The sequence below is a fragment of the Acinonyx jubatus genome, chromosome D2, assembly GCF_027475565.1.
Source record: "Acinonyx jubatus isolate Ajub_Pintada_27869175 chromosome D2, VMU_Ajub_asm_v1.0, whole genome shotgun sequence".
NCBI lineage: Eukaryota > Metazoa > Chordata > Mammalia > Carnivora > Felidae > Acinonyx > Acinonyx jubatus.
Window position 1 is genome coordinate 79557850 of NC_069393.1, and position 12547 is coordinate 79570396.

At 45.0% G+C, this 12547-nt stretch overlaps 1 protein-coding gene across 3 annotated transcripts in view; it reads left to right on the forward strand.

The window, feature by feature from the left end:
• Nucleotides 1-12547, forward strand: part of FANK1 (fibronectin type III and ankyrin repeat domains 1) — a 107355-nt gene that overhangs the window by 5593 nt on the left and 89215 nt on the right. Inside the window, exon 1 of one of the 3 annotated variants that reach the window (XM_053207584.1) lies at nt 5367-5804. The exons of the other annotated variants lie outside the window; for them this stretch is intronic. The gene's annotated coding sequence lies outside the window, so the exon portion shown is untranslated. Of the gene's footprint in view, nt 1-5366; nt 5805-12547 lie in introns of those variants that run through there. 3 annotated transcript variants of the gene reach the window in all.

Here is a 12547-nt window from a genome sequence, read left to right on the forward strand (position 1 = left end):
TTTTACCTCCTCTGGACGGGAAAAGGGAGCGCTGTTTGGACGCACCTCCTCGCCTCCTCTCCGGAGGACCCGCCCGGTCACACCCAGGAGCAGGGCGAGCCAACCAGGCTCCAGGAGGGGTTTGTGCACACCCGCATCAACCCGGAATGGCCTGAATGACTCATGGAGGACCGAAGGTGGTGCGAACTCCTCACCCAGTAAACAACTCACAACCCTGTTCTTGCATTTTTGTGCTCGCAGAGCTGGTGACAAGCCAGGGGCGTAAATGCTTATGGTTGGGAGCCTCCAGCTGCACTGGGGGGTTGGGGGGGGGCATTTCTCTCCTGGGAGGTTGAAGGAAGGGAGGAGGCATTCCTTTCTCCTAGACCCCAGGTGCCAGTTCTTGTAGCTGTGCCCCGTCCCCTTTCAGGTTGTCAGGGACCCTTCTCTGGTCTTGTGTCTTAGGAACACGGTGTCTCGTTCTCCTCTCCTGCCTCCCAGTCTCAGTCTGGAATGCACTCACTGCCCACCCGTCTATTGGTTAAAAAACAAGTCTTGGGGCCCCTGGGTGGCTCAGTCGGTTGAGCGTGGGACTTAGCTCAGGTCATGATCTCACGGGTTCGTGAGTTCGAGCCCCACGTTGGGCTCTATGCTGACAGCGCAGAGCCTGGAGCAGGTTTCGGATTCTGTGTCTCCCTCTCTCTCTGCCCCTCCCCCACTGACACTCGGTCTCTCTCTCTCTCTCTCTCTCTCTCTCAAAAATAAATGCTTAAAATTAAAAAAAAAAAAAAAAAGTCTTGCAGGGGCCTGGGTGGCTCAGTTGGTTAAGCATCCAACTTCCAGCTCAGGTCATGATCTCATGGTTTGTGAGTTTGAGCCCCCCACCCCCACCCACTCCCACATTGGGCTCTCTGTTTCTTAGCACAGAGCCGGCTTTGGATCCTCTGGCCCCCTCTCTCTACCCCTCCCCCCCCCAAAATAAACATTAAAAAGAAAATTTTAAAAACGGAAAACAAGTCTTGGACTTCACTGTCTCTTGGAAACTTTGCCTATTTCCCATGTCCCAACCTAAATCAGAGTGACTTTCTCCCTCTTGGGTTCTGGGTCTGGATTTTATTAATACTTTTATTATTCTAACATGTTGTAACCAATATATATCTCCCATTAGAAGTTAACTTGAAATGGATCGAGAGATCAAACATAAGACCTGAAATTTTAAAATTCCTGGAAGAGTGGTGCTGGGTGGCTTGTTGTTAAGTGTCCAACTTCGGCTCAGGTCATGATCTCATGGTTCGTGAATTTGAGCCCCGTGTCAGGTTCTGTGCTGACAGCTCAGAGCCTGGAGCCTGCTTCAGATCCTGACTGTGTCTCTCTGCCCCTCTCCTGCTTGCTAACTTGCGTGCGTGCTCTCTCTCAAATATAAATAAACATTTGTTTATTTTACATTTATTAATTTTTGAGGGACAGAGAGAGGCAGAGCACAAGTGGGGGACAGGCAGAGAGAGAATGAGACACGGAATCTGAGGCAGGCTCCAGGCTCCGAGCTGTCGGCACAGAGCCCGACGCGGGGCTCGGACTCCCGAACCGTGAGATCATGACCTGAGCCGAAGTCAGACGCTTAACCGACTGAGCCACCCAGGTGCCCCAAGTTTTCTGTTCCTTTTTAAAAAGCTTTTGAGGGGTGCCTGGGTGGGTCAGTCAGTTGTGTCTGGCTTCAGTTCAGGTCATGATCTCATGGTTTCTGAATTCAAGTCCTGCTCAGTGTACAGCCTGCTTCAGATCCTCTGTCTCCCTCTCTCTACTCCTCCCCCACTCTCTCTCTCTCTCTCTCAAAAATAAACATTAAAAACATTTTTTGAGATAGATACTAACCTTATTGTTTTTCAGCCTACTTTTTCAAATATGTGCACTGAAGACTGTGAATTTCCCTCCAAGCCCAGATTTAACCAAAGTCCCCACGTTTTTATCTTTTGTGAAGTTGTATTAAAGCATGACGTGCGCAAGAAAGTGCCCGGTATTAAATATACAGGTTGATGAATTATCCCAAAGTAAACACACCTGTAACCAGCTGATAACCACACTCGTAACCCAAATCAAGAAACAGCTATTAGTTATTTCAAAGCTTGAGTCTCATAATATTGCCTGTTCCTTTAAAGTTCATGCCGGATCATTCCAACACCTGAATCACTTATAGGTTCGTCTCTCTTTTCTGTTTTTCAGTTGTTTGGTCACGTATCTTGGCATTCCTGTTTTGTTTTGTTTTTGTTTTTTTTTATTGAACACTCAACACTCTTTGTGAAAATCGTAGAGGTCTTGGTAGTCGTTATCCGTAGAGGATTTCATTTACTTTCGTCATCAGTTAATTTAGCTGAGGGTGGTCTATTTTCAGTTTGCATTTATTCTTAGGATGTAGCCATTTCAGGGATCTGAGCTGAAAACTCGGGGTCTTTACTAGTGCCCTTCCCTTTCAGCAGGCCTTCTGGTTCATTTTGGCTCCCAGCACCTAACACCGCCCAGACTTCTGCTCTTCTGTGGTCAGCAAGTTCCTCAAGTGGGTCTCAGGGGGCTCAATGGCTGTGCTCCCTTTTCTCTAGGGAGAAACCACCCCTTAAGCCTTGGTTGTTTGGGGGGAATTCAACCCAGTGTTTTTGTCTCCCAGCTCAGTGCACCCGTTCAAAGCTCTGCGATATTGCTTTGTGTTTGTCATCCACGACCCAGTGATGATTTAGCAAATGCCAAAGGTCCAATGTAGGGGGATGTATGGCCAACTTCACTATGAGTTAACAGTGCAGAGCCTGCTTGGGGTTCTCTCTCTCTCCCTCTCTCTCTCTGCCCCTCCCCTGCTCGAATGCCCCTCTCTGTCTCTCTGTCTCTCAAAATAAATCAACTTAAAAGATGGGGCGCCTGGGGACTCAGTGAGTTGAGTGTCCGACTTCGGCTCAGGTCATGATCTCATGGTCTGTGGGTTCGAGCCCCACGTCGGGCCCTGTGCTGACAGCTTGGAGCCTGGAGCCTGCTTCAGATTCTGTGTCTCCGTCTCTCTCTGCCCCTCCCCAATTCCCACTCTGCCTCTCTCTCAAAAATAAATAAACTTTAAACAAAATTTAAAAAGAAATGAAAAGATCTACGTCCTGATTTCAGTGGCTCAGATAGTTGTAATGATAGAATATTTCAGGGTTAGCTTGTCCCCTCTGTGAATTGTGAGGTGGGCTTTTCAGCTTGGACGTAGTCTCCTTGGGCACTATAGCTACATGAATATGCACCTTGTCCTAACTTATGCTTATGCATTCTGTTCTGTGTGTGTGTGTGTATGTGTATTATTTTTTTTTTTTGAAAATGTTCAGAGCCGTGGAACAGTTCAAAGTCATACAATGAACACTTCCATACTCTTCACATGGATTTGACTGTTTACATTATGCCAGAGTTGATTTTTCTCTTTCTCTTCCTTCCTAGATACACACACACACACACACACACACACACACACACACACTTTTTGAACCATTTGAAAGATGCACACACCATAATACTTCAGTCCTCAACACTTTAGCATGTTTTTCCTAAGAACCAGGACATTTTCTTCCGTAACCACAATGCCACAATAATACACCCCCAAATTTAACATTGATACAATAATATTATCTAATGTTCCGTCCCTATTCGTATTTTCCCAGTTGTCTTAATGTGCTTTATGGCTGTTGTTGGGTTTTTTCTTTTTAAATGATCAGGACCCTTTTCAGGATTACACTTGGCATTTAATTGTCTTAGTCCTTCAGTCTTCTTTAGAGCAGTCTCCGTATTTTTTTGTTTCTTTCATGACACTGATATTTTTGAAGTGGCCGGGCCGTTTACCTTGTAGAAGGTTCCGTGCTGGATTTGTCTGATTGTCGCCTCGTGGTGTTTTGAGTCAAATATTTGTACCAGGAATGTAATGTTACACAGACGACGCTCTGTCTCTTTCGTTGCGTCTTATCAGGAGGTCCGTGATGTCAGTTCTGTATCCTGATACAATGTCACTGCTGCCACCGAAACGGAAGAGACGAATGTTCTGGAATGAAAGGTACTTAGGAGTTGGGGAATCAATCCGTTAAGAAGACAAAGACTCGTTTCTCAAGGCTGCTGGGACTGATGCTGCAGAAGCCGGTCAATTTGGATTGCTTAAGCCACAGCTTGGCTCTTCTTACAGGTAGAGGGTGGCAGGTAGTATGAAAATGAAGGACATGCCCCTCCTCCCTGAGGCACCTTCTAGCACAAGAGAGACGCGAACATGTATGAAAGAATTTTCCAGTGTGATGGGAGAGAATATTTTTCAGCTTAGGACTAGAACCCAGATGTGAGCATGGCAAGAATAGTGACTCAGGGGGTTCGTAAGACCCACTCTCCATGTTTTTATTTTCACTGCTTCCCAGTATGTACTTACGATTCTAATTACGTCTGTTTCCTCCTTGCCTTCCACATTCACCGGAGTCATTCACATTTCTATTCCCTCCCTCATGTTGACTCACCGGAGCCCTACCCTGCACTGCCCCGCAGGACCTGTGGTAGCCTGCCTCCAAGATGGCTCCCTGTGAGCCTTCCTGCCTCCTGGTGTTCTCACCTGTACCCTGCCTCACTGTGCCAGAGCGGGTCTGTGTGACCAATGACATATGGCAGAAGTGGTGTGTCACTTCCAAGATTAGATTATAAAAGGCTGGGGCTTCTGTCTTGGGCTGGTCTTCAATTTCTCTCTTTCTCCCTCCCTGCCTCTCTCTTTCTCTCTCTCTTTCTTTCTTTCTTTCTTTCTTTCTTTCCTTCTTTCTTTCTTTTCTTCTTCTTCTTCTTCTTCTTCTTCTTCTTCTTCTTCTTCTTCTTCTTCTTCTCCTCCTCCTCCTCCTCCTCCTCCTCCTCCTCCTCCTTCTTCTTCTTCGATCACCTACCAATTGCCATGTCATGAACACACTCAAGCATTCTATGGGGAGACCTACATGGCGAGGAACGGGGCCAAGGATCAGAGAGGACTGACTCCTGCCAAGAGCTCAGCGAGTGAGCTGGTGGGCAGATTCTCCAGTCTCAGCCAAGCCGGGAGAGGACAGCAGCCCCAGCTGTCAACTTCACCGTAATCTCTGAAGAGACTCTGAGCCAGACCCACCCAGACTGAGGCATCCCAGACTCCAGACCCTCAAACACTGTGAGACCATTATTTATATATGTATATGTGTGTGTATATATCATATATCATATATATATATATATAATCATATATACGAGCATATTATCTATACTACATTCCTCTCTGTTCTGTACTTTCCTTTTTTTTCACCTAACGTTATATTTTGCTTTCTTTTTATTACCATGGTTTCTCATACTTTAAACAACTATATAATATTCCATTCTATAAATTTGCCATAATTTATTTAACCAGTCCACCACTGATAGGCAGTTTGTCTTTAGTCTTTTGCTACTGTGATAGGGCGAGTAAAAACATGTCAACAGCTTAATCCCCTGAACCTGTGAATGTGTCCCCTTTCATGGCCAAATGGGCTCTGCAGCTGTGATTAAGTTAAGGGTGGTGAAAAGGGGAGAGTAGCCTGTATTATCCAGGTGGCCCCCATGTAACCAATCACAAGAGTCCTTTTTTTTAAAAGGGAGGCAGGAGCTTTAAAGTCAGGATGAAGGTGTGAGCGGCGCTTCGGGTGATAGAAGGTTGGAACCAGAGAATGTGGGTATCCCCCAGAAGCTGGAAAAGGCTCGGAAATGTACTCTCCCCTAGAACCTCCGGAAAGAATAAGCCTTTGATTTTAGCTGGGCAAGACCCATTGTGGACTTCTGGCCTCCAGAACTGTAAGGTAACGAACTTGTGTTATTTTAAGCAGCTATGTTTATGGGAGACGGTTACAGCAGCCGCAGGAAATGCACAGCCACTATTACGATTATAAACAGAGGTGCATTGAATTATCTCGTACATTGCACATTTTGCATTTTGTGCAAGCATACTTGCAAAAGAAATGCCTAGATGTAGAATTGACCAAAGGCAGTGTTAATTTGGTTCAGTCCCACTTCCAATGGTAATTTTTGTGAGAATGTCTTCCACAGCCTCTCCAATGAGTGCATAAACTTTTGGATTTTTACCGTTCAGCAATTGAAAAACCCTAATTTCTTTGAACGAGCTAATTATTACTACGTACTCCTCATCTGCACACCATATTTAGAATCTCCGTCAGAGGTAGGACTAAGCCCTTGTTTCTATTTTATTCCATGCTGTTTGCCTGTGTCCCTCCTATTACCTTACATAGAGCGGGTTCTCCTCATAGAGTGATAAAAGGATGTATATCCAAAGGTATCCATTCTACAATAGTGGGCAAGAAACGTTATATAGAATTCATTTTACCCATCTTTCTATCCAACAAATACCACATATAAAAACATTTTCTCTGTTTTGGACAAAAACATCCTTCATGGTAACCGTTGCTGAGTGTAGAGTTAAGGAATGGTTGCCTGCCCTCATTGTGTCCCCTGCCCCCCTTTTTTTGTTGCTGTTTGACTGATGGATGGAAGGTGGGATCACCAACGGGTGGCCTCCCCCTGCCTCTGTGCCCCAGACAGCTACTGCAGACCTTTCCGCTTTAACAGCAACACGATCCCCGCTCCTGGAGGTAGCCCATCTTATTGATTATTTGCACAACAGCTAAAACTTGTTTGTGCCCTATTTAAGGATGCACAGCCGCGCCGCAGACTGTAACCTTCTGGTTTTCCGGTAAAGAATGAAACCTCTAGAAACTTCCACCTCCTTCCTTCTCTTAGCTTGGGAACGGTTCCTTAGGTTTCTCCCTATCTATTTACACTGCCAGTGTCTTTCCTGTTTTTGAGACCTTAAAACTTCACAGAACGAAAAAGCTGTCCCTTTTCTTAAAAAACGTTGGAGGCTTTTCGTTGTTTTACATTCGTTTCTTTTGTTTATAATGTAACCCGGTTGGTTTGAAATTTAATTAAAAACGTTGTTTGGCAAAAGTTCTGACCGGAGAAATCTCCTGGGTCATCACTTAAGCTGTTAGCTAAAACTTAACTACATAGCGCTTAGCCTCAATGCGAATCAGTGTGCACATTCAGAATTTTCAAAACTTGCAAGAGACCACAAAGCTTAAGTATTTTTTTTTTTAATGTTTATTTTTGAGAGCGCTAGAGGGGGGACGAGGCGGTGGCCGAGCTGTCAGAGCGAGCGATGGGGCGAGGACGCGAGGCAGAGAGCAGACGTAGGGAGTGACGATAGGATCCGGAGGCGGCGTGGTTCCCAGTGCTCCGTGAGCTCGTCCATCGTCAGCACACCGATACGATGGGGAACGTGGGTGACGCGCAGGGAGAACGTGTGATGCACGGCAGTGAGCACGGAGGCGTGTTAGCAGCGCGAGCGAGGTCGGGTCTGTTTGTCCCAGCTGTTTTTGTAGAGCTTTCTCCCGGTGATCGTGCTGGCCACCACTGCTTCCAAATGGCATCTCTTCAGCTTGAGTTAATTTTAGATAAAGATGAGCTAATATCGGGATAAGCCCTGGGTGTTGTATGTAAGCCAGCTTGACCATCAATTATATTAAACAATAATAAAAAGGAAAAAAAAATGAACTAATGTACAGACATGTGGTCGTCCCAAGGACATTTAAATTAGCATTCGAACTAGTATTTCTAAACTCCCTGCCTCCCCACTACAGTGTGGGACACTACTCTTCTCCCTTAGGAAATCAGTTTCCTATGGACGGTATTTTTCCCCCCAGCACAGAATGTATAACAGCCCTCATTCTTCTGTGATGTAACCATCTAAATTCCCATTGCTTTTTCGTTTTCCAAAGCTCCACTGTGCCTATTTTTATGCCTTAAAAAAAAAATTCTCTGTAATCTCTTATGTGGTAATTTCCACACCCCACTCCCTGCCTCAGCTAGGTGGTAAGCCCCAGGAGTACAGGAATCACACCTGCCTGTTCACTGTGTCACCAGCATTTTCGCAGTGTGGACACTTCGTTAGGGCCTTAAGGATTGAGTAAGTAAATGGAAGTGTGGGCAGGATTGAAAACGTCCAAGATTAGAGAAAACTTCTAGTGCTATGGATAAAGAAACATTGACCCAGGGCAGTGTTTCTTTACCATATTTTCATCATTTTTCCTCAGGGAGAAAAATTCTGAGAAAAATTAAATACATTGAAGGGAATTAAATATTCAGATAATGTTGAGTTTTGAAAGGCCACTGTAATAGCTAAGATTCCCCCCACCCCCACCTCCAGGAATTAATTTGGGACCTGTCGTTCAAGTGGAAGGTCTATGATTTGAGGTCTGGTCTCCTGTTTCTCTGTGGGCTTCCTTTTACTTCCTGAAGGTTTGATTGACCGTAGAAGGGTAGGGGAGGAGGGTGGTTGTCCTCAGAAGTGTGGTTTGCAAGCTCCTGGGTTGGGTGAGGCATGGAGGTGAAATGAGAGAATTTCTGGCAATGAACTTGTATCCCATCTGCGGGAGGTTTGGTGAGAAGGAGCCAGGGAGACTGGAAGCGGTTGGCAGAACCTTGGGAAAGACTGGTGGATCCAGTTCTACCAGGACTCAATCCAGGAATATTAAACTTGACAACGATGCAAAAGTGGCTTTGCCCTGTGTGGGGAGAATTACCCCTCTGGGGGACAGATTCATCTACGTCCCCTGTTACCACTGGTTCTGTTCAACTTAGTGTGAACCAGGCTGTGCAAGACAAGACTGGAAAACCCAAAAGGGCGTGATGTGAACGTTGCATATTTTTTTCCCACCGAAGCACAGATTTTTTTCCCCCTATAATTTATAAGTGACTGGTGTTTTCAAATTTTAGATTGCTCTCTATTAACTTCACAGTTTGTAATAACTGTGATTAGCCGTTTGCTTCTTTCCTCGCGGTTATACTATTTTGTTCCTCTGGGCATGAAAAAGGAATGAGAGGTTTTTAAATAAGATTTTTATCAATGGAAAGTAGGAGCTGTGTGCATTTCCCTCACCGAGGTTTGTGGAGAAGGTAGTGTAAAGGACAACCTTTAGGGACCCGGGGCAAACTATATTGATTGTGTAATGTGTATATTTGGGGGGGGGCGGGGAATCTATAGTTAAAAAAAGCTTGCCACTTCATTATTTATAACAGCCAAAAGATGAACAACTCCGGTGTCCATCATCAGATGAACAGATAAGCAAAGGGTTTATACATAAAACGGGATACGTTTCAGCCTTAAAAAGGCAAGCGGGCTACAGCCTGGATGGACCTTGAAGACCATACGCCAAGTGAAATAAGCCAGTCACAAAAGGACAAATGCTGTCTGATTCTACTGTCAAAGGGCAAAAATAATTTAGGAACGCTTGTCCTTTGTTTAAGAGCAAATAAGCCACCGAGGGGGGACTATAGTGTCTCTCAAGCAGTGGGATACTCTTCCTGAGGGATTTTGGGCGAGAGTGAGTTTTATAGAGCTTTAGAGGAACCATGCAGAGCAGGGCGTGATTGGCTGGGGTGCATAGGTGACCTTATTTAGAAAGCTCTAGGAGGAAATAAGTAGAGCCCAGACCTGGCTCAGCGTTTGGCATTTCTGGTCCAGTGGGAGCACTTACTGGAACACAAAAGTTTGGTTTGCTGATCTGGCACCTGGGGCTGGAAATTTAGTTCTCCTCTTCCCTAGGGCAGTCAAATCCATAGACCTAGCATGTAGAGTAGAGCTTGCCAGCAGCTGGGGCAAAGGAGGGGGGTGCTGTTTGGTGGCTAAGCGTAAGATTTTAGCTTAAGATTAAAAACGGAAGTTGTGGAGACGGGTAGGAGTGACAGTTGTATGGTAACGCGAGCGTGCAAAACACCGCTAAGCTGTATACATACAACGGCTACAGCGGGGGCGCCGGGCTGGCTGAGTCGGTTGAGCGTCCGGCTCTGGATTTCAGCCGAAGTCACGATCCCGGCGTCATGGGCTCGAGCCTCGGGTCAGGCTCCACTCGGAGCGCGGAACATGCTTAAGATCCTCTCGCTCATGACATGAGCTGAAACCGAGAGTTGGATGCCTAACCCACCAAGCCACCCAGGTGCCCCGACGGTGACTAGAGTTTAGATTTCTCAACCGATCGAGTCAACAGACAGAGGACGTTGAGACCATGTCTCAGAGTGCAGGGGAAGCCTATAGACTCGGGCGGTAACTGCTGCCTCTTGCACAGAACTGTGCTTTAAAAAAAAAAAAAGAAAAAAAAAATTCCCCCTTTTTATAGAAAATCAGGAAAATATGCGTAAAAAACTTTTGCCACTTAATGGGAGAAACTTAAGCTAAATAATGTTTGGCATCTTCATCCTTAAATGAAAAGATGATTTAAAAATCCCTAAGATTACTGCTTTGTAACTGATCAGCACAGAACCATTGAAACTTTGGATGTTCAAGAAAAACATTTTTAACTCCCTGTGTTTTGTCCCCTTGCCGAGGGGCGCTGGCGAACATAACAAGTAATTTCGGACACTGAACAGACTCGGTACAGGATGCAGGAGAAGAAAGCCTTACATTTAGTCTGTACGTTTTGCCTTTTATTTTTCTGGAATTCAAGTGCAGCCTGAACCTTGAAATCTCTGGCCCCTGAGTCCCTCAGAACCGCGGTGGTACGTTCGCTCAGTGGTAAAAGTGAGATGTGACTTTGGTGTAAAAGTGAAATGTGTCCTGATAGCCATTTTCATGAGACACCTGGATGAATTGTTTTTCAGCCCTCCCTATTCGGTAGATTTATTAAGTAGAAAATTTCAGGAAGGTTTTGTTTGTTTTTTCTGAAAATGTTTTCCAGGGTAAAACTTTGTAATCTTTTTTTCTGTCTCCTGGAGTAGTCCTAGTAATAAATGCAGCTACTAGGGAATGATTGTTTTTGGGCAGAAGGCCATATAAATACTTTGGGTTTTCTATGTGACTTATGTACAGGGTCAACAGACACCGCTAAGACCATCATCCTAAATAGCAAATGTGTCCGAGTTGGGCTCGGCCACTGTGGTTGCTGTGGGCCCAGAGCGAGCCCTGGGAAGCAGGTACGCCAGGGAGCAGTGGTGCAAAGCCTCCAGCGATGGTTTTGCACGCTGCTTGCCAGAACTCCAGTCTATCAGCAGATTAAGGCTTTGGTATTAGGTGAGGCTTTTTGGTTAAGGCTTGTATGGGTTTATATCCAATTAAAAATCAGCTTGCAATGTATTAAAGAACCCTGTTTATTTCAAAGCAAATTTGGGGGATGCTTCCTTACATATGTCCACTTTTGTTCTTTCGTGGTGCTACGTACTAATTTCACGGCCCATCTGATTATTTCCTCCATGAATCAGAAAATCCTTGTGTCCATCTCCCTGCTTCCCCTCTCTTGATCTTGGCTGCCCTTGGCCTCTTGCACTTAACTGCGAAGTCGATTCTAAAATTTGTATTTTCACAAAAGTTGTTGGGATTTCCATTGGGATTAAATCGATAGGTCATTCTGCGGAGAGCTTCACGGTAGCGAATTTTCCAATCTCCGAGCTTCATTTAGTTCCTCATTTCTTATGTCTGTGGTACATTCTAAAATGCTATGATTTTCTCCATTAAGGCCTGACACGTTTCATAGATTGATTACTAGTTTCATTGCATTTTCAGTGCTATTGTAAATTGTTTGAACTGTTAACATTTGGTTTTTTAAAAACGTGCATTATTTTGAGAGAGCATGCGTGTGCATGCAAGCTGGGGAGGGGCAGAGAGAGAGGGGGAGAGAGACAATCCCAAGCAGGCTTGCATGGTCAGCACAGAGACCGACATAGGGCTCAGTCTCGTGAACCATGAGGACATGACCTGAGCCGAAATCAAGAGCCAGATGCTCAACTGTCAGAGCCACCCAGGCGCCCCCAGTAATTTGTCGAAAGACAAGGAGCTGATCCATTTCATCTAGTCTGTAGGCTTTCTAAACAAAGTTCTTTTTAGTAGTATCTTTTATCAGTCTAATGTCTGTAGGGCCTGGAACATGCCCCCTTTCTTTATTCTGGGTGTTGGTAATCTGTGTTTCTCCCTTTTTCTTGTTCAGTCTGCCTAGAGCTTTAACCATTTTATTTCTTCAAACAACCAGCTTTGGATCTCGTTGACTTTTCCAATTTTCTGTTTTAAATTTTACTGATTTGTCTTCTATATAGTCTTCTGCTTGACCTGGGGTTTATTCTGCTTTTCTCTGCTTGATGTAGATACTTAGATGATACTTTTCTGATGTAATAACTTAGTGCTATAAATTTTCCTCTTAGCACAAATTTGGATAAGTTGATTATGTTTGTTCAGTTCAAAATATTTTCTAGTTCTCCTTGAGATCTCCTCTTTGACCCACACAGCCTTTACAAGAACATTGTTTAGGTGTGCCTGGGTGGCTCAGTCGGTTAAGTGTCTGACTTTTCCCACCCCACCCCCCCAAATTTTAATTTAAATTCTAGTTAGTCAACATACAGTGCAATATTGGTTTCAGTAGTAGAATTTAGGGACTCATCACTTGCATACAACACCCAGCGGTCATCACAACAAGTGGCCTCCTTAATACCCATCACCCATCTAGCCCATCCCCTGCCCACTTCCCTCCATCAACCCTCAGTTTAT